The 25,524-nt window shown below is 44.9% G+C and overlaps 1 protein-coding gene across 2 annotated transcripts in view; it reads right to left on the bottom strand.

Moving 5' to 3' along the window:
- The window catches only part of Sgpp2 (sphingosine-1-phosphate phosphatase 2), a 117,914-nt gene that overhangs the window by 70,480 nt on the left and 21,910 nt on the right, over positions 1–25,524 (bottom strand). The gene's annotated exons all lie outside the window — the stretch shown is intronic.

The raw sequence follows: 25,524 nt of genomic DNA on the forward strand, positions 1-25,524 counted from the left end.
ATAACATCAGAGAGAGAAGTACCATGAGAAGACACAAGAAGCCAAGCCTTGTGTACACAACAGAGCAGAAACTTGGGGGCAGCTGAGTATGTTAGGATGCTGTTTGAATTTCTGACTGCGTTTGGCCCTAATCCTTAGAACCCATGAATATATCACCTTATGTGGCAAAAAGGACTTTGAAAATATAATTACACTGATGAATTTGAGATAAGAGATTATTGTGGATTACCCAGGTGGGCTCAACATAACTACAAGGATCCTTAATGGGGTGGAAGGAGGAGGCAGAAATGTCAAAGTCAAACAGTGATTTGAAAACAGTAACACTGCTGGCAGTGAAGGTAAAGGAAGGGGCCACAAGTCAACGAGTGCGAGTGGCCTCTAGAGGTGAGCAAGGGGGGAAGAACAAAGAGACAGATTCTCCCCTTGAGTCTCCAGAAGAAGATGGAAGCTCTGATGACATCTTGATTTTAGCCAAGTAAGAACTGCTTTAGACTTCCAGAGCTTTAACAGAATTATTGGTATGGTTTTAAGCCACTGAATTGTTGGTAATGTGTTATAGCAGCATAGCACTTGCCTCTGAACTTTAGTCCACATCTCATTTTTTACAGTACTGGAGATCACACCTAAAACCTTAATCAAACCTAGGGCCTCATGCTACCACTGAGCTCTACCCCTCGCTCTATTCCCTTTTTAAGTGGGGCGTATGGGGGTATGGTGACACATGCCTATAATTCCAACTATTCCAGAGGCTGACGAAGGGAGGAGGACTGTGAGTGTGAAAAAAGTTTGAGCAAAATTAAGAGGAATCTAAATGGTACCAATCAAGTGGACTGTCCCCAGTGATGCTGTGAGAACCACAGCAAGCAAGGTGGCGGCTGTCATCACAGAAGCTCATGCCTAGTGCCCTTCCCTCATTCTTATTCTGTGGATGAGCTGGGGAAAGTACTTGTAGGAATGAAAACAGCAGCACGCAACCAGTCTACTTAAAACTATGGCGAACGCTTCTATGTTCCTGGTAGATCAGTAGTACATTAAAGCCAAAAACATTGTCATCCCATGGGGTGACTCTAAGAAGTAGGCTTTTAACGCTAACCTCAGAGGTAGTCATAAACTTTATGAACATAAAATCAAAGTAAAAGCCAACACCGAAAGTGGGGAGGGGAAGAGGCAGCATGATTGCAGGAAGACTTTGTAAAGGCTCTCGTAAGTCTACATTTTTGTTTGGTTTAATAAAGCCTGAGGTCTTTAACGCCTGGAGAATTCAGAGAAAAGTCACATGCATTTATTCTACCAATATTCATCCTATACCTGTGCAGTCCAGCACCCATGCTGGGCACTAAAAATTTTCAGAGAAGCCAGGCGCCCCTCTTGAGCATAAGGGTTAGATGTTTTCACCCACCAGCTACTGGGCACATCTGGCAATCAGTCTGGCTTTAAAGATTTACAAGGAGAAATTCTGCCAAACTCTAACAAGGGACAAATCTCTCCCTGGTGTCATTTATTATACCCGGGTTCTATGATGCTAAAAATATTCAGTGACAATCATTTCCCTACTCTACAGATTTACCTGAGCTCAAGTTCAGCATCTTGATCCTGGTAAGTAACTAAGAAGAGCATCAGGGATAACAGCAAACTGCCATAGCATTATGTATTACTAACTCATATCTTTAGATTTTTTTTTTAGCATCTCCCAGGAGTTCTCTTCAGAGGGTTAAATATTCTCTGAATCTTCCTAGGGACAGAAGAATCGAGTGTGAAACTTCAAATATCAGTATGTACATAGCGTTCTCAACAGATTTCCTGGGGGGTTATCCTTACCCAAGTAAAACAGTAAGTATTTGTCTTTTCAAAGAAAGAATCTGCGTTTCCCTTGTAGGAACGTCAGCTTGTAGGACTTCAGTATAGACTGGGGAAAAAACAAGAATTTCCTTTCCAGATATGATTCACCCTTTTTTTGTTGATTTCTTTTCCGGTACCAGGAATCAAACTCATGACCTTGCGCTTGCCGGGCAGGCACTGTGCCACTGAGCTTAATCCCCAGCCCTCTTTTCCAGATATGGATTTGTCTTCCTAGGAACAATTAGAGAAAGAAAGATCATGGATTAGAAGTAGAAATGGCTGGTAAAGTGGGATGGCAGAGAGAATGGTAATAAGAGAAAGAAAGACACTCATGTCCCAGAACTCTCCTTCCGTATTCCCAGCGGGCCACAGAGCAGGTGCAGAGTTTTCAGGACACATGTGCAAGGATTTAGCAACTAATCTTTAAAGTAAGAGAGCAAGAAAGGGCTGGGGATGTGACTCAGGGGTCTGGTGCTTGACTGCCATCCATGCAGACTGTGGGTTTGAGCCCCAGCTATGCAAAAAAAACAAACAACCCTCATCTCAGAGCAAGAAAGCCTCAAACATCTAGGCTGTGGAGAGTCACTGTTGGAAATAAAAATGCTTCAGGACCTCACTTTTCATGTACAGCTTTAGTGCTGTAATTCTTTCTTTTCCCCATTCACTTTAATAAATTTGTTCTGACTTTTTCTGCTATTAGAACTGCAAATGCTTCTGAATATGCATATCATCTGTCACATAGCCAAATGAAGAAGTGTCTGTAAAGATGGAATGATAAAATGGAAACTACCCACATATCCATTATCATTGGTTGCAAAATATTATTGATATTCTTACTACTAGATTTTATTTATTGGTTTATTTTCCTGAAAGTTAAAAACAAAGGTTTCCAGAGGTCTCTGGGGATCTTGGTCCCTCAATCCCTTCTTTCCTTTTTAGTCATAGATTCTTTAAAGGTACACTCTCCTAAATTGGGGTTTTCCATAGCCTAACTATCCTCTTGGAGGACAGGCGCCTTACTTGTCAGATTCCAGAATGTTTGGCATTCTCTGCTCAGCTGCCCTTGATGTACAGACCATCACGTAAGAACCAAGCCATTCAGGGTGACAGCCTGAAGTCAGAGAAGGCACACAGAGAAGGTGTGTGACTTTTTTGGTTCAGCTCTGAATGGAGCACCTAAACAGCATTTTGTTTTCTAAAGGCACACCAAGGAGTCCTCAATGCAGAGGAAATACGGCCAGGTCAGCGCCAGTGGATATAATAAGGGCTGATCCAGACAGCGGAGGAGCAAAGGCTCAGCAGACTTGGCAGCCAGCCCAGCTTCTGAGCTTGCAAAGGAGGAATACAAGAAACAGCTTTTAGTCAAAACAACGTGTGACCTTGGGGACGTCACTTGGCCTTTCTGAACCTCTGTGGCCTCGATTACAAAGGATGTGAAGGATGAAGTAGGATTAGTCCAGTTGCTTTTTTCTTCTTAAGTGCTCTATCACTGACCAATACCCCCAGCCCTCTGTTGCTTTTTAATGTACAGTTAAAATACTCTTTAAATAAAATGTTGCTTCAGTGCCTGTTATATAACGATACGATGGACAGTCTATCCTAATTGGCTGACAGTGAGGAAGGGCCCAGGGACCCCTAGTTCCAGCCAGGCCTCCCCATTCCCAACAGAGCAGCTCAGCGATGTCTCAGCATCACTGACCTTAATCTCTTCCAGACCCCAGCTATCACCTTCCTGTAATTACCCTTTGGCCCTGACTGAAGAGGGAAAAGGTATCCCAACCTTGAGGTCTTTAAGGGGTTTGATAAACTCCAGTATTGCTGCAGGGTCACGTTACTCATCCCATTTTTTTTCACATTAGAGTTATCAAGATAAGTCTTCTTCCAAAGGTCAAGTTCAAGGCACTCCACTATCTCCACGGAGCCGGACGGAGTTCACATTGGGGAGGATGGAAGTCTCCACTCTAAGCAGTCCACTTTAACTAGAAGCAGTAGCAGAGCTCATTCTCTGGGGCCTGACAGATGGGATCTACACAAGGTACAGACTCAGTTGTATTTTAAAACAACTTTAAGATTCAAAGCTCTTTTACAGAACACACCAACGGCAGCATTTCCTTTGGGATGGCTTGTCAAAGGGACAAACTGCTTAGTTTTAAGATCTTAATTGGCTGCTTCAAAAGTTCTAGGATCAGGCAACACTACATTTTCTAAGGTAGAATAAGTGTTCTGACTGGCCCAGTAAAAGTTGGTTTAATGGAAAGAAAACAGCTTGATGAAAGCAGAAACAAAAAATAAAAGTGGATTGGTCATTCTGAAGTTACTTTCCATGCAAAGCCAGGACAAGGGGACAGAAGGAGAGGAAAACAACGCATTCACTGACACGAAGTTACTTCTGGGTACTGTTTTTTGTATAAGGGCAAAGGTGGAGGGAGCTTCATTATCGTGCCAATTGCAACTGACTGGGAAACTTCGCTGCTTTCTCTGATTTCTACAAATGCCAGGCACATAGCTTCATTTTGGTGGAACTTTGGCCTGAATAACTCCATTTTGATTTGAATCTGGCCTACTGGGATCTCACGTAGGAGCTTTGTCCAAAACAATGGGCTCCTGTAATTTTTATTTCAGAAATTTTGCTCTACAGAAGTTTTGACTGACTAATGAAAAGAAAGTAAGTAAACAGGGTGGGCTGACCTGGAAAACAGAAAAGACACCAGAGTTAGGGCAGGCCACAAAGCCAGGTGGTAAGGACCATGGCCCCTGAGGTGAGGTGTTTCGGATTGAATTCAGACTGCACCACCACTTACTACCTGAATATTTCCACACGCGATTTGCACAGACCTCAGTTTCCCCCTCTGCAAATGGGAAGAATAATATATGCCATGCAAGGATGTTGGGAAGATTAAATAAAATAGTGTTGATGGTGTATGGGAACAAATCAGATCACAGGCTGGCAAAGGAATTTCTCAGTGAGCTCCTAGCAACAATGATGATAATGGTGGCAGTCGTGGTGGTGGTGGTGGTGGCCATGGTAGAGACCATGAGGAATTCTGGAAAATGCTTCTCAATTCTAATGTGCATACAAATTACCTAGAGATTTGTTGAAAGGCAGAATTTATTGCAGTTGACCTGAGACAAGGCCAAGAATTCTAAGGGGGCTCTCAAGGGATCCCCACGCCGCCATATTGGTGGCCTATGGGACGCTCTCAGAAGCAAGGGCACCTCAGGGAAGCGGTTTAGTTACAAAAGTAAGGCTGTCAGATTTAATCCTCAGTGTCAGCAAAAGCAACAATGAGAGTTAAGACAGTAAGGCAGAGTGATGATCCAAGCAGCAGGTAAAAACACTGCTGACAAATCAGACCCCAGCAGTTGGTGGAATCTGCAGAGGACCCTGCAGTGGTCCAAGTGCAGGAACTAAGCACCAGCGGGAGCCGGGACCATGGAAGGCACCAAACGAAGGGCACACACAGGCTACACCCCACTGAGGAACAGTGCGACCCAACCACCAGCGAGTCAGGTGCATAAAATAGGCCATTGAGGGGCTCCTGGCCTGCATTTGGGGGAGGACTACATAAATTCCTAGATGAAAAAATTGAAATTAGTTAAGAAGTGTGCACAGCGCTCCTTGCCTGTCAGACCATCACACTACAGAAAAACAAATCTTGTTTCCCTGAAAAGGGTTTTTGCACCGCTGTCAGAATCCTGGCCTCGAAACACAAGCTCTCAGGCCTCTGCAAGGAAGAACATCTGTCACTATGATCTCTACTAAAACGGAGGTGGCTTTTACTTCTATATTTACCAAGAAAAAAGTAAGAAAAATATAAAACCCGACAGGAGCATATATATAGTGTATTGCATTTAGAGGAATGATTTCTGTAAGTTGTAAACTTTTTTAAAAAACCCATCCTGGCTGGGAAATTCTCTGCCATTTCCAGCTTCATCTGTAATAACATACATCTGGCCTGGATAGGCCTGCACACTCCTTCTCCTCCGATCCTCAGCTGTCATGCTGTCCCATGCTGGCTCAAGGTCATTCTCAAGGTGAGCAGCTCAGGTACGTGGGACTGGAGGAGACGATGGGTTTCAGCCTAGAGTCTCCAGCTTGATAGACGATATCGGAAACCAGGCCTCCCTGGAGAAATTCCACCCAAGGTCAGAATGGTGTCCCCAAAAAGGCAGGGGACTAAGGACTAAAACTGCACTGTCATGCTTGCTGACCCTTACATTCTGCGTACATTCAGCCAGAATTTCTCATCTAAAGCCTATAAACTAGAAATGATGAATCGAAGGAATCTGACATCTCTTTCAGGGGAAACTATATTTTTGCAAGGTTTTGGTCCCACAACTCCTCTTCTTTTTCTTCTTCTTTTTCTTTTGGTTTTGGTTTTGGCTTAGGTTTTTTGAGGCAGGGTCTTGCTATGAAGTTCAGTCTGGTTTTGAACTCACTATATAGCCCAGGCTGGCCTTGAACTCATGGCGATTCTCTTGCCTCAGCCTCTCCAGTACTAAGAATACAGGCGTGCACCACCACACCCAGTTGGCCCCACTACCTCTTTCTGAGAGACTGGATGAATGTCTTGACGTACCTCAGAGATGGAATATCTTTAAAATAAATACTCTCCAAGCTATTATAAGACCGATCAACCTGTTCATACACCAGGTACAAACCTAGTCCTGTTTAACATTTTAGAAAATTGAAAGCAGCAAAGCTTTTCCAGAGCTAGGTCTACAGAGACCATGCATTCACTGCTTGAACTTTAGTGAAGGAAGGTTCACAATAAGCAAGATCATTTTATTTAACAATGAGAGCTGTGATGATCTCAAAGCAGGATGAAATGCTACCGAGTGATGAGTGTGTGTCAAGGAGTGCTTTCCCTGAAGGACCACATGAGCAGAGCCCTGGATGACGGGAGGAGCAGTTTTGCTTGGGGTCTGTGGGTCAGAACACTTAGTAAAAGGCCTGTGAGCAGGCACCAGCTCTGTGTGCTGCAACATGGGAGACGTGAGAGGGAGGGAGGGAAGGAGGGAGAAAGGGAGACGAGGAAGAGAGGGGAGGGTGAGAGATTTAAACAGAAGCTAAACCAGGCCATGGTTTGAGATTGAGACTGGGAGAAAGAATAAGTCATTGGAAGAGGGTTTTAAATAGCAATGTGATTTAATATACTCCGGTGAAGCTAAAACAAATTTTGGCTTAGAGACAGCACTTCAGGTTGTTTTTATTGCTTAAATCTAATGGGGAGGGCTGGGGGTATAGCTCAGGGGTAGAGAGCATACTTAGCTTACATGAGGCCCCACATTCAATACCCAGGACCATTAATAAATGAATGGATAAATGAATGAAAGAATGAAGGCATACACACATGCAAACACATAAACAAGCAAATAAATTCAATGAGGAACTGACCTTACCAGTGCTGAACTGGGAGCAGAGTCACACTGATTCTACCCCGAGGTGTGTACGTGGTACCCCGAATTCACCAATCTATTTACTAATATCTTTCTAACACTTTTAATTACTCTTCTTATGTTTTTCAGATTAGGGAATTAAGACTTCGCAACCTGTCTGATTCCTTAGGAACCCTACAAAAGATTGACAGGGTCCTTTGAAGGAGACACAGAGGGACTGAGAAGGCGCAAAGGTTCCTCTTTTACCTTCAAGTTCAGATAGAATTGCAAGACGGGTGACCTAACTGATGTCTGCTTTGAGCTCGGGTGATTAAAATTTCAGGACGGTGAGACTGAAAGTCAATAAAATAGAAGGAGAACTTCTTCAAATAAAAGCCTGAAAAGGAATTGCACACTAATCACTTTCATCTGCTTTGTTGGCTTTTGTTGGGATCCCTCGGTCTGTGTCCAAGAAGAGGGAGGTCGGAGGGGACCACGCCCAGCATGGCTCTTACAGTGGAGAGCTTGTTAGCTGTGACTTTTTACACAACTTGGGCCTGGTCTTCCTCTTGACAGTCCCTTAGACTTCTGCCCACCCCTTGAACCTCTGATGCCCTGTTTCTTCTCCTTAGGGACCAGCAATTACATTGGGCATCATTTGGAAGGGTGAACCAGTACTAGTTAGAAGATGCCTGACATTGTGACAGTGTTATCCTGATGCCAAAAATGTTTCCCTGAGTCAAGGAATGCTTTCCAACTAGAGGAAACACTGCCTCTTGATCACTTTTCTTCATGGTGGTGGTGGGGCAGTACTGTGGATTGAACCCAAGGCCCATACACTGAGCTATATATACACCCAGCCTTTTAAACAGGCTCTTGCCAAGTCCCTAAGGTGCCTATAATGAGCTCAAACTTGCAATCCTCCTGCCTCAGGCTCCCAGAGTGCTAAGATTACAGAGCTGTGCCATGGTGCTGGGCTTCCCCGTCACTTTTAAAGCCTCTGTGCCTGAGACACAGTCTGTGCTTAGGAAGCAAATGTAGGGATGGGGTAGGGAGTTAGAAGTGAGCCGGGTATCTGGAAAGGCCAGGGAACTGGAATCCTCTCTTCACCCAACAGAAGTGTGGGCCTCTGCTACAGAATTCCCTCCACCAACCAGAGGAGCAACAGGAGAGGACACAAGGGACAGAAATAACCATTGCCATTTTTAAATGGAGCAGGGGAGCCAGCTGCCTTTCAAATTCCCAAATCGTCTTAAGAACTTAACTGTTTTTTCAAAACATTTTGGATCCACTAAAACCCGAAACACATTGTGCTAAGCATTCTTCCATTTAATTGTTAAGCCCTGGTGTGTTCGGGGGGATTTCTGCTGCAGATGTTTCTGATTTGTTTATATTAACTTATCAAAATGACATTTGGAAGAGCTATACGATGTGCAAGCAGCAGTCTTATAAACTTGGGTTCATTAGTTCTAATCCTGGAATTCCACCTAGCCCCCCACCCCGACCCAAAACACATACGGAACGCAGAATTTGGAAGGGCTCGATCAGTTTCTTCTACCTTAGTGGAATCTCCCCACCCATTTCTATTCTCCCCACCCTTTGCAAAACTTCTCGTTTATTTGTTTGTTTGTTTGTAATACTGGGGATGCAACCCAGGGCCTTGTAGATACTAGTTAAGCGCTTTAGCACTGCTACACCCCAAGCCCTAAAAGAACATTTTTGAAAACTTGAAAAGACATTATCAAAATAAAAGAAAATTGTTCAGGCACATACAAGGTTTTCTCTTTGATAATCTTTGACATATAAAGATTTAAAAAGCAAACATGTAAATCAGCAAAAACAAACTTGAAGTCTAATTTGCTCCAGAAGTCAAGGAGGTAGCAAATTATCTGACAGTTTTCTTGCCTCCTTCTTTTTTATTTGTTTGGGCTAAATGGGTACAGACTTCTTCGACTGGGATTTTCTTTATCCAAAGCAGTCACACGAGGAGGGATGTGTGTCCACAGAGAATGAGGATGACACAGGTACATTTGTGCGGCCCCGCTCCCATTGCTGAAATCCAGCTCCCCATTTCCCAGAGCTCTAAGGCAATCCAGGATGGCAAAGACAGCACCAGGGAATGAGTTTTCCTCTTGGCCCAGCCCATCTCCTGGGTGACCACCATTGCATGGCAGTGGACATCAGCAGTCAGACAGAGATAGACCAGACCCAGGAGTGACATAGCAGAAGTGGGAAGACGTTTGCCAAGAGGAGGATCTCATTCTTTTCACACTACCCTAAGTCTAGGTGAAAAATCCTTGAGGACTAGAGCTGTAGCTCAGGGCCAGAGCGCTTGCTTAGCCAGAGCAAGGCCATGGGTCTGATCCCCAGCAATACCATAAACAAAAAACTTGGGACATTCCATCAGTTTCCGTCACATTTTCAAATTGTAGATCCCCACTGAAGGCTTTGTCCAAGAAAGCTTAAAGCCGTCCGTCACAAAAATAAACTCAGGAAAAGCTTTGAAATTGTGTACCCTCACATAAAAGAACATTAAGGAGAGAGTCGTGCTGGGTTCCAACAATGTCCTTCCCGCCCAGCCCCTCACTGACCCTCTCATTTTTTTTGTGCCCTCATGAATTTTGTTCTTTCACCTGGGTTTTTGAGTTAAGCTTTTGGACTTTTTTTTTTATAGCATATTTTTCTCTGATATCTGATTGCCACTTGTTTTTCACTTGAGACCATCTGACAGTTAAAAAGCTATGTAGGAACAAAATCAAAATCATCTACTATTCCACACCTCAGATTTTACTCTTTTTTGGAACATAGCCTTTTTCCTATGCATAAACACAAGTGCAAATGGAAGCAGGTATTCTAGCAAAATTGTGGTTGCACTAAATCTTAAATTTTTAAGATATTTTTATTATATTGTGAGCATTTTCCTAGGTGCCTAAATAGTATTTTACGTTGTAAATCTGGCAGACTTTTTAGCTCCACTTTCCACCTCTCTCTGTCTCTCCCTCCCTCCCTTCCTCCGTTCCTTCCTCCATTCCTCCCTCCACTCCTCCCTCCCATGGGATAGAACCCAAGGCCCTCATAGTGAACTAGATCCCCAGTACTCTCCCTTCTTTTTGATATAAAGTCTAAGTTGCCCAGGCTGGGCTCCAACTTGTGACCCTCCTGCTCAGCTTCCCAGAGAGCTGCGGTTACAGGTATGTGCCACCATGCCCCGCTTGTGTTCCACTTTCTTCCTCATCCCTTCTCTCAGCAGATCCAAGACCTGACACAGGCAGCAAACAATTCCACTTGAAGACCAGAACTGACACAAGCTCAAATCCTGTCACCTGAGAACCTTCTACCAGAGTTCCCTGTCCCTACCACTCCTGTGGACATTTCCACCTCCCTCATTCCTTACCCTGACAATAAATATCCCCCCAACAATGTTCCGTGTGGTCACCTACTGAAATTTCTTAGTCTTACTGCTGTTGGCATGTTTTCTCAAGGGTCTAAAGTCTCTCTTCCATGCTTTGCAAAAGCTTGAGTACACCGTGAGACTTCCTGAGTTCCAAGCTCAGGACACAATGCTGAGAAAGGAAGAATAGGTTGGGGATGGACATGGCCCCTCGTGGTCACTGTGCTGGAGACAGAGGGAATGTCTCCTGGTCATCTCACAGCAGGTGAGCCCAGGTCCTCTATGGTGTGGAAGTGCTAGGTGTTTGAACATGAACCAGTGGCCTGCTGTATCAGCCCTAGCCACTGATGGAGATAAATGGATGCACAGGGAACCTCAGAGGGTCTGGGCATTGTCACCAGCTCAGGTCTAAGACCAGACCAGCTGGGCAGTTCTAGAAATCTGAACTTCCTCATCAGTGCTGTGGATTGTAATGCTGGCTGGCTTCCTACCTAGTCATTTAGAAGATGCAATGAAGCCACTTACAAGAGATAATCAAAATATACACTGAATGCTTAAATCAGAAACATTTATTACAATGAAAGACACACTGCCAGTAACTCTCTTCAAATACTCTTTCTTGATTCAAACACACTTATCACTCTTGCACTTTCTGAAGCAGTTCCTGAAGTCCTCTTTTGTGAGTGTCGTTATGCGGTATGATCAAACATGCAGTGAATGCTCCTCTGAGTGCTTCCAGTGAAAAGGCAGGCTCATAAAAGCATTACTGGGGGTTTTCATCCACCTTATTCACCAGATCTGGCACCATCTGATTTCTGGCTCTTCTCTAAGGTCAAAATGACCTGGAAAGGCAAATGTTTTGGATCAGTTCAGGTCATGAAGGCAGCCACCGTGGTGCAAGTAAAGACACTCATGAAAGAGGACTTCCAGAACTGCTTCAGGAAGGGGCAAGAATGATGGGATAAGTGTGTTGAAGCAGGATGAGGAGTATTTTGAGGGAGATTAATGCCAATGTGACTTTTGCTGGAATAAAATATTTAAAAATTAACAGTCACTGTATTTTTGGTCATGCCTTGTATGTAAACCACATCATACCATATCGTACAGTATATGCTCAATAGTATTTGTATCTGCTTTTCTTAGCTGTTGTGCTAGCTCTGGCAGCACATATGCTTTTATTAGCTCCATAAAGCATAAGAGAATGTCAGAAGAATATTCAGTAATGGTGAAATTTAGAGAAGAGAAAGAAGATAAGAAAATTAAGAATTAAAAAAAAATAAGACCAGGCAGGAGGAGGAAGCAAGTAACTCATCCTGGAAGGATTACTTCAACACACATTTCCTTCCTTCCTTCCTCCCTCCTTCTTCTTCTTCTCTCTTTCCTTTCCTTTCCTTTCCTTTCCTTTCCTTTCCTTTCCTTTCCTTTCCTTTCCTTTCCTTTCCTTTCCTTTTCTTTTCTTTCTTTTCTTTTCTTTTCATACTGGAGACTGAACCCAGGGCCTTCATATTGAGCTCTTTGTCCCCAGCCCTTTTTATTTTTTCTTTTAATTGTTCAGGTGGGATTCAAACTTGGGGATCTTCCTGCCTCAGTCTCCCTCAGGGCTTGGATTACAGATGACTCCAACTCTGATAGAAAGGGAAAAGGAAGAGGGACATTGTAGCCAAAGAGAGAGGTATAAGGAGAGGCATGGAAGGTGCAGTGCCCCTAGAACAGTACATGGTCCAGCACAGCATAGAGAGAGTGGGAGATATTTAGCAGGACAGTTGAGGGCAGCAAGGCTAGAAAGAGGGACCACAGCCTGGGGAAGGAGTGCTGACTGTTGTAGTAGAAAGGCGAGACTCAGCACATGGGTAATGAGGGCCTACTGAAGGTGCTTGAGCCAGGAAGCGTCACAGTCACAGATGCGCTGCTGTAGACGCTGTGGCTGTGCTCACATTCTTGTCCTTCTCAGGGATGTCCCTTCTTTTAAAGGTTGGAATGTCGTGAGGAGTCACAGATGTGGTGCCATTTGCCCATGAGGCTCAACCCCTTCTTACACTGTGCCCTTGGAGGATGCTATGCACACGTGTCCACAACCCAGCAGACTGATCGGTCCCTCCCTGCACCCCTGCTTCACACTTGACGTCAAAGTGGGGCACTCAGAGAGCCTGGCGGCCATTGGAGGAGTCACAGGGAGCCCAGCTTCTGTGTTTGGCCCTGGCTCTGCCATGTGGGATCTGATGATACACACAGTCATTTAGCAAGAAACCACAGGAACAAAAACAAGTTGATGAAACCCAGAGAAAGTGGGTCTTGCTTTCATGAATGGCAACTGAAAGCCACAGGCTGTGCAATGACCTGCCAGAAATCCAGCCACGGGCTCTGAGTTCTCAGCAAACCACGTGCTCCAGATTCCGCCTCTCTAAACAGGGATCGCTGTCCCTGCACCTACAGCAACGGCGCACATGAAAATATCCAAGTGTGGAGAATGTGGTTCTTACTTCTTTCACAAGAAGACAATTTCCAGAAAGTACTGTGTGACCACAGTCAATGACCCTGCTGTTTTGGGGACAGTCAGAGAAAGTTGGTTTTGTAGCCTTCATAAGAGAAGGAACCAGATGAAGTTAAGACAGTCTGCCCTGCCTCTGCTTAGGGTCACAATAAATCAGAAAGCTCAGAGACTTGAAGACTAGAAGGGAAATAAATGTTCAGAGTTCTCATAGCCCTCATTTCAGAATGGCAGACAGAGGTCTAAGTATGCAAAATCCGAGCCAGCTGCCCAAGGCTCACTCTGTCAGTCTCTCTCTCTCTCTCTCTCTCTCTCTCTCTCTCTCACACACACACACACACACACACACACACAAAACATGTGTGCACACATTGCTTTCTCATTGCTTTCTCCACCAAACTTGGAACCTGCCGTATGAGTCAGTTCTGAATCTCCTTGACAAACTGACGTGGACCCACTCTGGTGTGAAATAATGACTCCAGCATCATCTGTCCTTTGAAATGTGGTCTCCACACTAGTAGCCTGGACATCATTTAGAAATTAAGAATTTCAGGCCCCACCCAGATCTGCAGAATCCCAGGAATTTTCACGAGATTTCCCTGATGACTCTCCTGCACATTAAACTCTGAGAAGATGAAAGGGTGAGCAGCATGAGCGACATCTCAGGCAGTGAAGACACTCGAGCGTGCTGAGACCTTCCCGTTCTGTTTGTGAGTGTGCGCGGGCGGAAGGAAGGCTTTTGACAGCGCGGAAGCTCTGGGTGGGGACCCAAACCTGTAGGCATGGAAAGCGGATGCTGGGGTGAGGTGAGGAGAAAGGCAGCGAGGGCTAAAGGGTCCGAATTTCTTTTTGGGGTGATGAAAATGTTTTTACACGGACTGTGGTGGTGGTTGGGGGTTGCACCCCTCTGTCAATCAACTAACAACCTTCAAACGGGTGAACTTGCATGATTCGCGAACTCTCTCGCCATCAAGCTGAAAACACGAAGCCTCAGAAACAGCAAGCTGAAAGCCGACTATACAAGAGACCACCTATACAGTCAGGCCTTAAGGGCAACTCTGACACCTAACTGTTCTGTTGTCTCTGCCTCAGGGGTGGAGGGGCTAAAGAGAAATTCAGGGAGCAGAGTTTGTTTCCACAGAGAGGCGCTGCAGCTGGCATCGGCTCCTAAGACAGAAGAGGTTCCATGCTGTGCCATGCGCAACCCAACAAGCGGGGTCAGTGGCTTGAGCTCTGTTCCAGATGCCTCACTCTGACCCTGCTCCCTCTGTGGTCCTTCCTGCAGGGCGGCGATACCCATTTTCTAGGCCTGTCTCCAAACGTCTGGAACCCAGCGTTCCCTGCCCGAATGCCCAAACCCATGTCCCCAGGCTGTGCTGGTCTCTCCCCAGGTAGGTCGTCCCTGGGAGGGCACCAGCAGGCTCTCCCCTAGGCCTGAGGCTGGGCAGAGCAGCAGCTGCTGTCAGGAACTCACACAGCCTGGGCACATGGGGACCTCTGTAAGAAACCCTCTGTAGGCTCTAGATGGGCACCACCTGCCTCCTGTGCTCTGCACATTCTCACATAGAATGCTGAAGTTTGGGGCGTCTAAACTTGAAACTAGCTTTCCAGGATATATATATCTCCAGCTCAGTAAATAATTTCAGTATTTTGACCTGTGGGATCTCAGTCTACACTATGCATTTACCCTAAAACCCTGAAAATTTAGAGGTCCGTCTGATTGGTTTTTTTCTTCTAAGTTTATCAGGTAAAAAGGGAGTATTTTTAGTCTTCTCCTAAACATCCCCTATTTTCTAGGTAAATATTACATTAATTATTCATGAAAGGCCATCTCATCCTCTCATAACTTCATACATAATAAATACCAAGGATTTATTTTTTGTTGCCAGAGAGTACAGGAAGTTTTAGGACAAGAAGCATCTCAGATGGGTTTGCCTTCACGTATGCCTCACATTTGTAAAACACGGCAGTCTAAGAAAATAAAACAGGAAGTGAAGAACAATGAGAAAAACCGCTGAATATTTTACAACATTAATAAAGTTGAAGGCTCCTCCCAGGGTACTTCTATTCTTCTGAAGGACGGAAGAACAAATCCTCTAGAAAAAAGGCAGGTCTCTGGAGGGCGTTTTTTTAATAACAGAAGCAGCTCAAATGGAACTTTGGGGAGAGGGAAGGGTGGAGACGGGGGAGTTTAAAGAGGATTTCATAGCTCTTTGATTCTTCTTAACTAATAGTTTGGTGACAGGACCCAGAAGGGGCAATTTTGTTCTTGTCGTCACATGCAACCCACAACATGGGCAGAAGGAACGTCCTGCTTTGTGCCCTCTCTAAAGACTCTGCGTTGGGAATTATTTTCACCCCTTGTGAGCCGGAGAGTTGTGGCTAAGCTCACCACTGGTCTCCATCCTCTTGTGACCACACAGGGTCACTTGTGCCTGGCGCTAACGGGGCCGCCTCCCAGTGGCGTTTATTTCCAGAACATTCCCTCCCATCCCTCCTGTCGCCTGTCATCTGGATGCCTTGTGGGAACTCTCGGGCTTTTTCTTTGTAGTGAGAAATACATTTAAGTACAACAATTTGTATACCACGTGCTTCCAAATTTCGAACAGTTTTGAAACTGGGGAGGTAGCGGAGATAGGGAAAATGATCTCAGATAAGACTGGATTTGTAAATTGCTATAGAGTTTTGCTGTCCAATATGGTAGCGATATGTGACTATTTGAATGTAAATTTAATTAAATAAAAGAAATCCAGTTCCTGTCATATCGGTCACATTTCAAGTGTTCATCAGTCACATGTGGCTGGTGGCTACCAATTAGGACAGCAAGATGCAGAACACACCTCATCATCGCAGAAGAGTTCTGCCCTACCGGGTGTACTGCTCATGAGACCCCCACCCCACCCTGGTCACTGAACCCAGGGCCTCTGGACTGAGCTACATCCCCAGCCCTTTTTAGTTCCCAAGCCAGGGCCTTGCCACATTGCTATGTTTCCCAGGCTGTGTTCAAATTTACGCTCCCCTGTTTCAGCCTCTCAGAGTACTAGAATCGCAGGTGTGTAGCACAGGACTGGTTACTTGCAACTTTTAATGCTGTTGTTTACTTGTTTGGTACAGGGGACTGAGCTGAAGGGCTTGTGGATCTTGAGCAAGTTCTCTGCCAATGAGCTCTGCCACCTAGGCATTTTTAAACTTTTTATTTTCAGACATGGTCTCACTAATTTGCCCAGGTTGGCCCTGAGCTTTCAATCCTCCCACCTTGGCCTTCTGAGTAGCTGGGATTATAGGCAGTTGCCACCCTCCCCTGCTTTTCTTCTACTTGTTCTGTTATTGGTCCCATTACAAGTTTGCAAATTAAAGCCATTTACTCTTGAATCCTAAAAATAGACAGTAGCAGGAGTTGCACTGTTGTTTGAATATAATAACAGCTGCAGAACTGCATCTTTGGTGGTATGTGAATGACATCACAATTTAAAAGTAAAGCGTAGTGTGTCCAATATCAGGTAGTATTTGATATCATTTCATCACTACCTTGTCCAGTATCACACAGAGCAACCAAAAGGACCTAATTCATCTATAAATCTGGGGGAACCAATTAGTTTCCAAAAACAAACCAAACAAAAACCTCTACTTTCCTGCGGCTCCTGCTGCACTCAGAATAAAGCCCAAGTCAGAATCATGGTCCAGAGCCAGATCTGACCTCTGCTCATCTCTCCTACCTCTGTCTACCTCTTCCCCAGCCTGGGGAATTGACTCCAGGACCTTCACACTGAGTTATATCTCCAGCCCTTTTTTATTTTTAATTTTGAGAGAGGGTCTCAGTAAATTGCTAGGCTGGCCAGGCTCCAACTTGCAATCCTCCTGCTTCAGGCTCCCAGAGTACTGGAATTACAGGTGTGTGCCACCACCCCTGACTTACTCACCTCCTTTTTAATGCTCCAAGTAGTCTGGTTTTCTATTAATCCTTGCTCCTGAAGGACAGTTAGCATGGGGTAAGAAATGGCTCAGTGGTAGAGCATTTGTCTAGCATGCAAGAGGCCCTGGGTTCCATTCCTGGCACAGCAGTAACAACAACAATAATGGTGAAGAAGAAAAAGAAGGCTTGGCATATTCCAATCTCATGGCCTCTGGCCCTAGCATGTTCTCTGCCGGGCTCCTCTCATTTCTGAGATGCCTCATTTCAAATATCTCCTCTCAGAGATGCCATCTCTGGTCCCCTTTTCCCTGGCCCCATTGCATGATCCTAATTTGTCTTTTTTATTGCTTGTATCACACCTGAGCTTCTCCTATTCCCATCCCTGTAAGTTTGTCTGAGCCAGGCAGCTGGTTGTGGAAAGTAGGGATCCCAACACCCCCTCTCCTACAGAATCCTTGGACTCCAGCATGATGGCCATTACTCTGCTTACCACAGAATAAGCGTCCAAGAAACACTTGTGGAATGAAGAGAGAGAGATGAGGGGTGAATCCACCATCAGTACACACTGGCTGGAAGCTGGCTTCCTAGTGGCCACCCAATTAAGACTTGGCAGATACACAGGCCTTGACCCCATTCCTAGAATCTGATCTGTAGTGAGGTCCAAATTGGCCTATTTGGAAAAAGCTCATGCTTGTAATTCCAGCATGTGGGAGGGTGAGGTGAGAGGATCACAAGTTTGAGGCCAATCTGGGGTACATAGAGAGTTCAAGGCCAGCCTGAATTCCAGAGCAAGATCTTGCCTCAAAAATTTAATCAGTCAATCAATCAACCAAGCAGCCAATTCCTCCACTGTTTCTTCAGTTCCCTGGTTTTCAGAGGAGTTAATGAGGCTTAGTCTTCTTGAATTTCCAGACAGACCAGCAAAAAGCTTGGCTGTCAAGTCCACAAAGCCCACTTCCCTAGGAGTAACATGCTCCAGGTTGCTTTACTTCTGCAGGAGCACTTAGAAGCCTCCATTCCACTGCATCTGAGACATCTCTGTGGTTCCCACTAAGGAGAGTTTCTTCTGAACCACGGATTTGGAAGGGCCTTTCAGAACAACACACTTCAGAACGTACCATAAAGTAGAGCTGTGCTAGCCCTGAACTCTATCCTTCCTCCTGTACTTTCCTGGGACAGGTTTCCCGCTGCAGCACTGGAGTGAGGCACACTTCACCTTGCTGTCTGTCTGCAGAGTCTGACCCCGATGGTTAGGGCTGAACATCAGCCTCCACCAGAGACCACCAGGGTGGACTCTTCCTAACATTTCTGAGAAAGGGAAAAACCCATGGATATGTTGGAATTCTAATTAACTAAGAGAATAAGAATAAGAATGCAATATATATCTGGCCAAAATACATTTTCTGTATAGTGCATTGTGAAGGAAATATACAATATTTATAGCTCAATATAGAGTTGATATTTATGGATCAATATGGAGTAAACCTTAAATATTGAGAGGAGAGAGAGAGAAAAAAAGAGAGAAAGAGAGAGAAGAAAGGAAGGAAGAAAAGAAGCAAGGAAGGAAGGGAGGGAGGAAGCTGTTACCCTATTCATCAAAAAACTTTCAGAACTGGAGAAATACTTTCATCAGCGGTTGAGTTCTGGGACAAATAAGCAAGCCAGAATGATGAGATTCTTCAATGTGTTCTTTCCTCAGACATGATAGAACACTGGCCCCTATATTAGGGGCCCCTGTGATGGACATCTGGAGGATCCGCAAGTCCAAGAAGATGAAGGCTGGAGAACAAGAGGAAGCAAAGATGCAGCACCAGTCCAAGCTTGAAGACTTGGAAGCTGATGGAGAGTCGCTGGTGTGAGTCTGCATCTGAAGGCAAAGAAACAGGAGACTGATGTCCAAAAGTGATGGTGAGGACTGGCACAACCGGGAACACTTCCTTCTCCCTTCCCTTTTTATTCTGTCACAGCTACAAGTCTATTGGTTGATGCCACCTATATCTGGGGTGAGTCTTCTCTCTGTTTGCTGGTCTATGTGTCAGTCAACCACAGATAACACCCAGACCTGTGCTTTACTAATCTGCTAGGCATTTCCTAATCCATTCAAGTTGACATGATTCCTGGTCACCCTCTCCTAGTGAATCCCAGGAGAAGACATAGTGTCAGGTGGATCCTAGCCCTTCAGGTTCCTGTGAGGAAGTCAGCAGTCCAGATTTCCTTTGGTGATCACTTTTGGTTTAAGAGAATTGCACCATCAGTAAGCAAAGTGATTTGCACCTGAATTGTGATGGTTGTGGATCTCAGCTGAATGGAAGCTCCTCCTGCCTTTGCCTATGGATAATAACTGTTTCATTCTCAGTTATGCCTTGTTAATTCCAAACTAGCAGTATTTGTAGAAATCAGTAACCTATGACTAAGGTGGAAGATAGAAAAAAAGAAAAACACGGGGCTGGGGATTTAGCTCAGTGGCACAGCGCCTTGCCTAGCAAGCACAAGGTCATGAGTTCAATTCCTGGTACCGGAAAAAAACCAAAAAAAAAAAAAAAAAAAAGAAAAACACGAAGGAAAGGATGATTTCTTTGTGTGGTTTCTACAGATGCTTTGGCTACTGTGACAAGAGCTTCAAGGATGTTAAAGCCATTTAGGCCTGGGAAGAACAGACTCTGTAAATTGCCTGGTACAAATGGGATGATGAATGCTACTCAAGCAGTTGCTGACGTCATTTCCATCTGCCAGGCACAGCTTGCTGGCAAATAACTCAGGGTACCAGAGCAACGGTGGGTGCTTTCCTCCTTTCTGAGGAGGCAGAAAGCTCCTGTGATGCAGGGGAGAACCCAGTTTGTATTTTATATTCCTATTTCTTGAGTGTGTGGACTTTTTTTAGATTGAAAAATATGAAAAATTGACAGTCTTGGTTATTTTTGATCAGCAAATGGTGATTTATTATGATTCAATCCACAAATGCAGAGGTCCTTCTTTTAAAGAAAGAACTCTATTGCCGAGTTCTATATTTGAAGTTGGGTTACTCGTCACGTGCTTGCTCACAGGGCCAATCAGAGCACTCTACACATACAGCGGTCAACCATAGGTCCATGCACACTTGGGCACACATGAAACTGGCTTTTAAAAAATTAGTTGCCACAATTTAAAACCTCCCCAGACTTCATATTCCCCCTGAAAATTGCTATCTGCTAACAGCACGCATTACCACAGGGCTTGTGACAAGAATTGGCTGATACAATAAGGGCTACTTCTTTTAGAATGGGGCACACAATGGGACACAGCTCACTGGTACAGTGCTTGCTTCATGCACACAAGGCCCTGAGTTCAATTCCCAGCACTGGAAAAGAGAGAAAAAAAAAGATGAGCATATGCAAACCATGCTCATCAAAGATCAATCTTGGCTGGTTTTGCTTTGTGTTTCACCCAGCAGTCCTAGGTGTCAGCTAAGCCAATTTGCATTTGTGCGCCCTCAGCCAAAATACCAAAGCCTGCATTGGAAAAGTCAAACAGTGGATGAGGATGATTTTGACAAGTGTGCTGCAATCCTTCCTCCCTTCTCTGCATACCACCTCCCTCCCCCTAATCTTTTAGAGAAGGTTCATTTGGTTTCAAGCACCATCTGCGCAGAAAGAGAGAGAGACAAGACCGAGCATGGTTGGAAGACGGTGCCTATAGTAATCTCACAAACAAGAACATGTTTTCAAAGTCTCCACAGACAGGAATTCTCCAGCCTCCCTTTGTAATCCAGTCCTAATGTTGAGCAACCTTCACCATCAGGAAATTCTGCCATAAATAACTCCAATCCTTCACGCAGCTTAAACCCATTTCCGCCTGCTCGCTGCTCACTGGAGATGGGGAACAGCTGTTCACCATCCTCTGTACCAAGCTCTTTATCAACTGGATGATTGGATCCTGGCTCTGGACCACTGTCGTGATGAGGAGTCTGACTGGTTCCATATTCTGCTGTCTGCACCAGCATGCAACATGGGAGGACAACATTTCAAGCACGCTGAGCTTCAGGAACATGCCATCGAGGAGCCTGGCTGCCAGGCTGGCCACAGTGTATAAAGTTGCAAGTGTGAGATGACTGCCTGGCAAATGTGTCTTTCTGAGGCTTCCTCCATAACACGGGCCTGACACTCGATCATGCAGAGTCTCTCAATGCCACCAACAAGAGCAAGACAAGGTCTTTTTTGCATTTGCTGAGCACTTTCTGGTTTCTAGCATCGTCTGCAGCGTCTCACTAGCTCTTCACGCCAGCACTTTAGGAAGTAGGACTGCCCACTTGAAAGATGAGGAAACTTAGGTTCACAGAGGCTCAGCTGCCCGTGTTCAGATGCCAGTAAGCAGGAGGCTCAGTGTCCCCACCTAACCAGGCAGAGCCCAAAGCCTGTGTGCTTTCCACTATACTTGTATCCCACACAGAACTCAGGAACTGGTCAACCCCACACAGCTCATACCATGGTGGAATTGAACGCAGTTCTTTTCTTTCATCGGTTACACTTGGCAGCACAGACCAAGAAGTCACGGTAAAATTCCACTGTTGTGCTCCTGACATAGAGCAAAGAGAAAACTAAAGAGAACTTTATGGCACCAAGATTGAATTCTTTTCACATGCAGTCTCATGAGAGAGACCGTGGGTCTCACTTAGGTGCAGATGCTAACCTTTTCCCCCAGTTCCAGCTACACAATGTATTCACCAGCATGTGCTTCAAGTCAACCTGCTCAGAAGCTGTGCTCCATCGAGGGCCACCTGGGCACTCTGGCTGCTGGCCTGCCCGCCCCAGTGTCCTTGGCACTGACATTGGGATGCGAATTTGCTTCAGGCTGCCGGAGTCCCGCTTTGTTCTTCTCTGTTCCCTGTTCAGCTGTAAGTTCCCTCAAGGCACTTATTCCTACCTGACCTTACGTCACCATGCATCACATAGCATCAGGGGTGTGTTTTGAGAAGTGTGTTGTAGGTGACTTTATCACCGTGCAAACATCACAGGGTGCACTTGCTTGGCCCTCCATGGCACACGTCAGCCACCTGCCACAGCCTTTTGATGTGATCAAGAGCTGCAGTAAACATAGATACATGTGGTTGCTGCTGGGGTCACACCGCTTGAGGTTTAATACTAAACCTTTTTGGTAAGTATACGGAGTGCACTATAAAAATAATGATAGACACATGCTACAGTGAATGCACTAGCCAGTAATAAGTCACTGAGTATCGAGTATTAGGCCCTGTACATAATTACTCATGTTCCACTTTTCTATGCCTGGCAGCGTAGTAGGTTTGTTTATATCAACATCACTACAAACACGAGCAATGTAGGAGGTTGACAGCTGTGATGTCACCAGGTGACAGGAATTTTTCAGCGCCATCATAATCTTACAGAACCGTTATAAATGCAAACTCTCACCACAGAGACATCGTTATGCACACTGGACTGTATTATTTCTTATTTGCTTCTCTGGGTTTGTCTGTTTGTTTTTTGCCTTCTCCACTGGTCTGAAAGTCAACCATGAACTCTGCTTCTTTTATTCACCACTATACCCCCAGCTCAGTGCCCGACACGGGGGAAGCACTGGTAAATATTTGTAGAATGACTCGCTTATCATTAGGAGGATTAAATCAAAGTGCTGATGTAAAATTTAATAAAGATTAGTGTTTCCCACTTCTCCTGCAGTTTTTGTTTTCAAATGAATAACTTGTTATTTGATTTTGTTTTATATGTCTGATTTACTAACCAGGGTCTCCTTATGGTTGGGCAATGACCACTCCAACCTCTTTTACTGTGGAGGCCGGGGTATCAGGACTCTGCTGCCTAGAGCAACACCTCTCCAATGTCCCAGCAGTTTATTTTCTCAAAGCACAGCACAGACTCCACTGATGGCTTACTGTGTACCACTCATGCCCAAACCCAAGCCAAAGCTCAGGCAATGGGCTCAATCTGGATAATTCTACTTCCTCCTTTCCCAGCTTCCTTTGCAGCTATGAGTGGTCAACATGAGCCAGTCATGTCAGTGAGAAGTAGGTGTGTGTGTGTGTGTGTGTGTGTGTGTATCTGTGTGTATATGGAGAAAAGTGACTTTTTGTTATGCTTTTGCTTTTTTTATAAAAAAGATACAGCTGGCTGCCACCACTTCTGACTTCTTCCCGACTTGAACATGGTCTTGCTGTCAGAAGAAACAGCAGCTATTTTAGCACCACGGAGCTACAGCTAAGGGTGAAGGAAGAAAAAGAAAGAAGCAGTAGGAGTCTTTGTGGAGTAGCTAAACAAACGTCAGTGCTCACCAACCTCTAGGCTTTTTGCACGAGAAAAATTTAAGCAACCTTAACAAGATTTACTAATATTTGCAGCAGAAATTCCCAACTGGTCTACTGAGTTTACAGTCTTCTTCACAACACTAATTCTTCCTTTTTCTGTATCTTCTCACTTTGTTAGGAAAAACAAAGAAAATATTCATCTCCAAGTCCTGAGGATCTGTTCAGAATGTTTCAATCAAATCGTAAAGGTGGGCTGGGGATGTAGCTCAGTGTGACAGCACCTGTCTGGAAAGTGCATGGCCCTGGGTTCAATTCCTGGTACCCCTGCAAAAAATCATAAAGATATGCACACAGGTATTCATCATAGTGTTTACACTAGGAAGAAATGGAAAGGATCTTAATTGTCTGCCAAGGTAACACATCATTATATATCATTATATGGGTAGGAAACAGAACATTATGTAGTCATTAAAATATTGTAAATAAATATTTATTGATGTGGAACAAAGATCAAGATATGCGCCTTGGAAAAGCATGCTTGAAGTGGTATTTTTAGTAATGGATACAGCACATCCATCATCAAGCAGACATCTTTCTTGCTCTTTTCAGTCGGCTGTCTTAAATATTCCTTCTTTTATTCCAAGCCCTGCTTCCTTTCTGTGGGTTGTTCCTTCTAGAACATTCTCTCCAATGTGCCGAAAATTAAAATCTTTTACATTCTGTGAAATCCACTGTATGCTTCCCCACAGCCTCATCCAGGACGGAGCTCCTGGCTGCCGCATGCACGAGGCAGGCAGAGTCCATCTATAGCTCCTCATGGGAGGATTCAGAGGAAGGACAAGTTCAGTGCTCCTGTAGCTACAGGGAAGCACAGAAAAGACAGCTTCACATGAGCTCAGGGATGCTCAGCCTTTTCCTTCCCCATGGTCTTGTCACTGTGCATCTCCCCTAGAGGACCACCACCTTCCTCAGTGGGCATCAGTGGGGGCACAGTAGCCTCCAGAGCATCAAAGTGCTTCTAGTCTTGGACCCCTAACTATTCCCTTTCTCTCTGGAAACTGGGTCAGAGGCAGCAAACTCAAATGCCTACATGGTCGGGTTAATGAGGGGCACCAGCAAAGCAACTGCTGAGGTAAGACAAGGTAGGCGGGAGTCTGCTGTGAAGCAAGGAGGCAACTGCATGCTGGATGCTTTTGGGCTTTCCTGTAATTCCAGCTGCTTTGGAGGCTGGAAAATTACAGGTTCAAGGCCAGCCTAGGCAACTCAGCAAGATCCTAACTCAAAATAGAAATTTTTAAAAGTCTGGGGATTTAGCTCAGCATTAGATGATTTCTTACCATTTGCAAGGCCCTAGGTTCAATCCTCCAATACACACACATACACACACACACACACACACTCACAGACAGAGAGAGAGAGAGAGAGAGAGAACTGCAACTATAATCCAACCTCTTATGGCCATGCAGAAATGCAAGCAGTGCTGCTACCTCTCCTGTTTTCTTGAAGAATAGAAGCCAGAAAATCTAAAACAGTCTCACTACTAAACCTGTGTGTGAACAACATATGTCTGTGGTCAACTTTTGTCCACCGTGGTCTGTGGTTGCTGCTCTGAAGCTCCAGAATGGCACCAACTTCAGCAAGGCCAGGTTCCAGGGGCAGTTGTTACCACCATCACTGCACAGGAAGCCTGGGTCCCAGTAGGCTCTGCAGGGCGACCTTATTCCCAGGAAGCTACACATAATCAAGGAACGGAGAAGGAGCCTCCTTTTCTCATCAGCGATCAGCTCACTCTTGGGTGTAGGATTTGTAGGCAGCTAACAGGAGTCTGAACACACTCCTGCTTGAATTGTTATATTTCTCATGCCTGCAGTTTTCTCCCCATTTTTAAATTCTCTTAACTTACATCATTCTAGTCATAGTCCTGAAATCTATATGTCACATTCTATGACAAAAAATCTCTAAGATTTTTTTCCATTGTACAAAGTCCACGTTTATTGTTTTTGGAGATATTTTCCAAACCCGAGACCTTCAGTTCCATCCAGTTCTATGTTTGCTAAGTTTCCAATCCTTGAAACACTCATCAGAAGCCTTCTGATGGTTTAATAGTTTCTTATGGGGAGTTAAAGAATCTGAGAAGAAAGATGTGGATCACTGGAATTTTGATGTTCTCTTAGAAACAACTTGTCCTTTTCACTTAGATATTATACTCATCTATTTGTCTGTACCTCAAACCCAGAACTGAGGGCTCTTAAGAGCAGGAA

This window comes from Chinchilla lanigera, unplaced genomic scaffold (genome assembly GCF_000276665.1).
Source record: "Chinchilla lanigera isolate Chin_1 unplaced genomic scaffold, ChiLan1.0 scaffold00052, whole genome shotgun sequence".
Taxonomy (NCBI): Eukaryota; Metazoa; Chordata; class Mammalia; order Rodentia; family Chinchillidae; genus Chinchilla; species Chinchilla lanigera.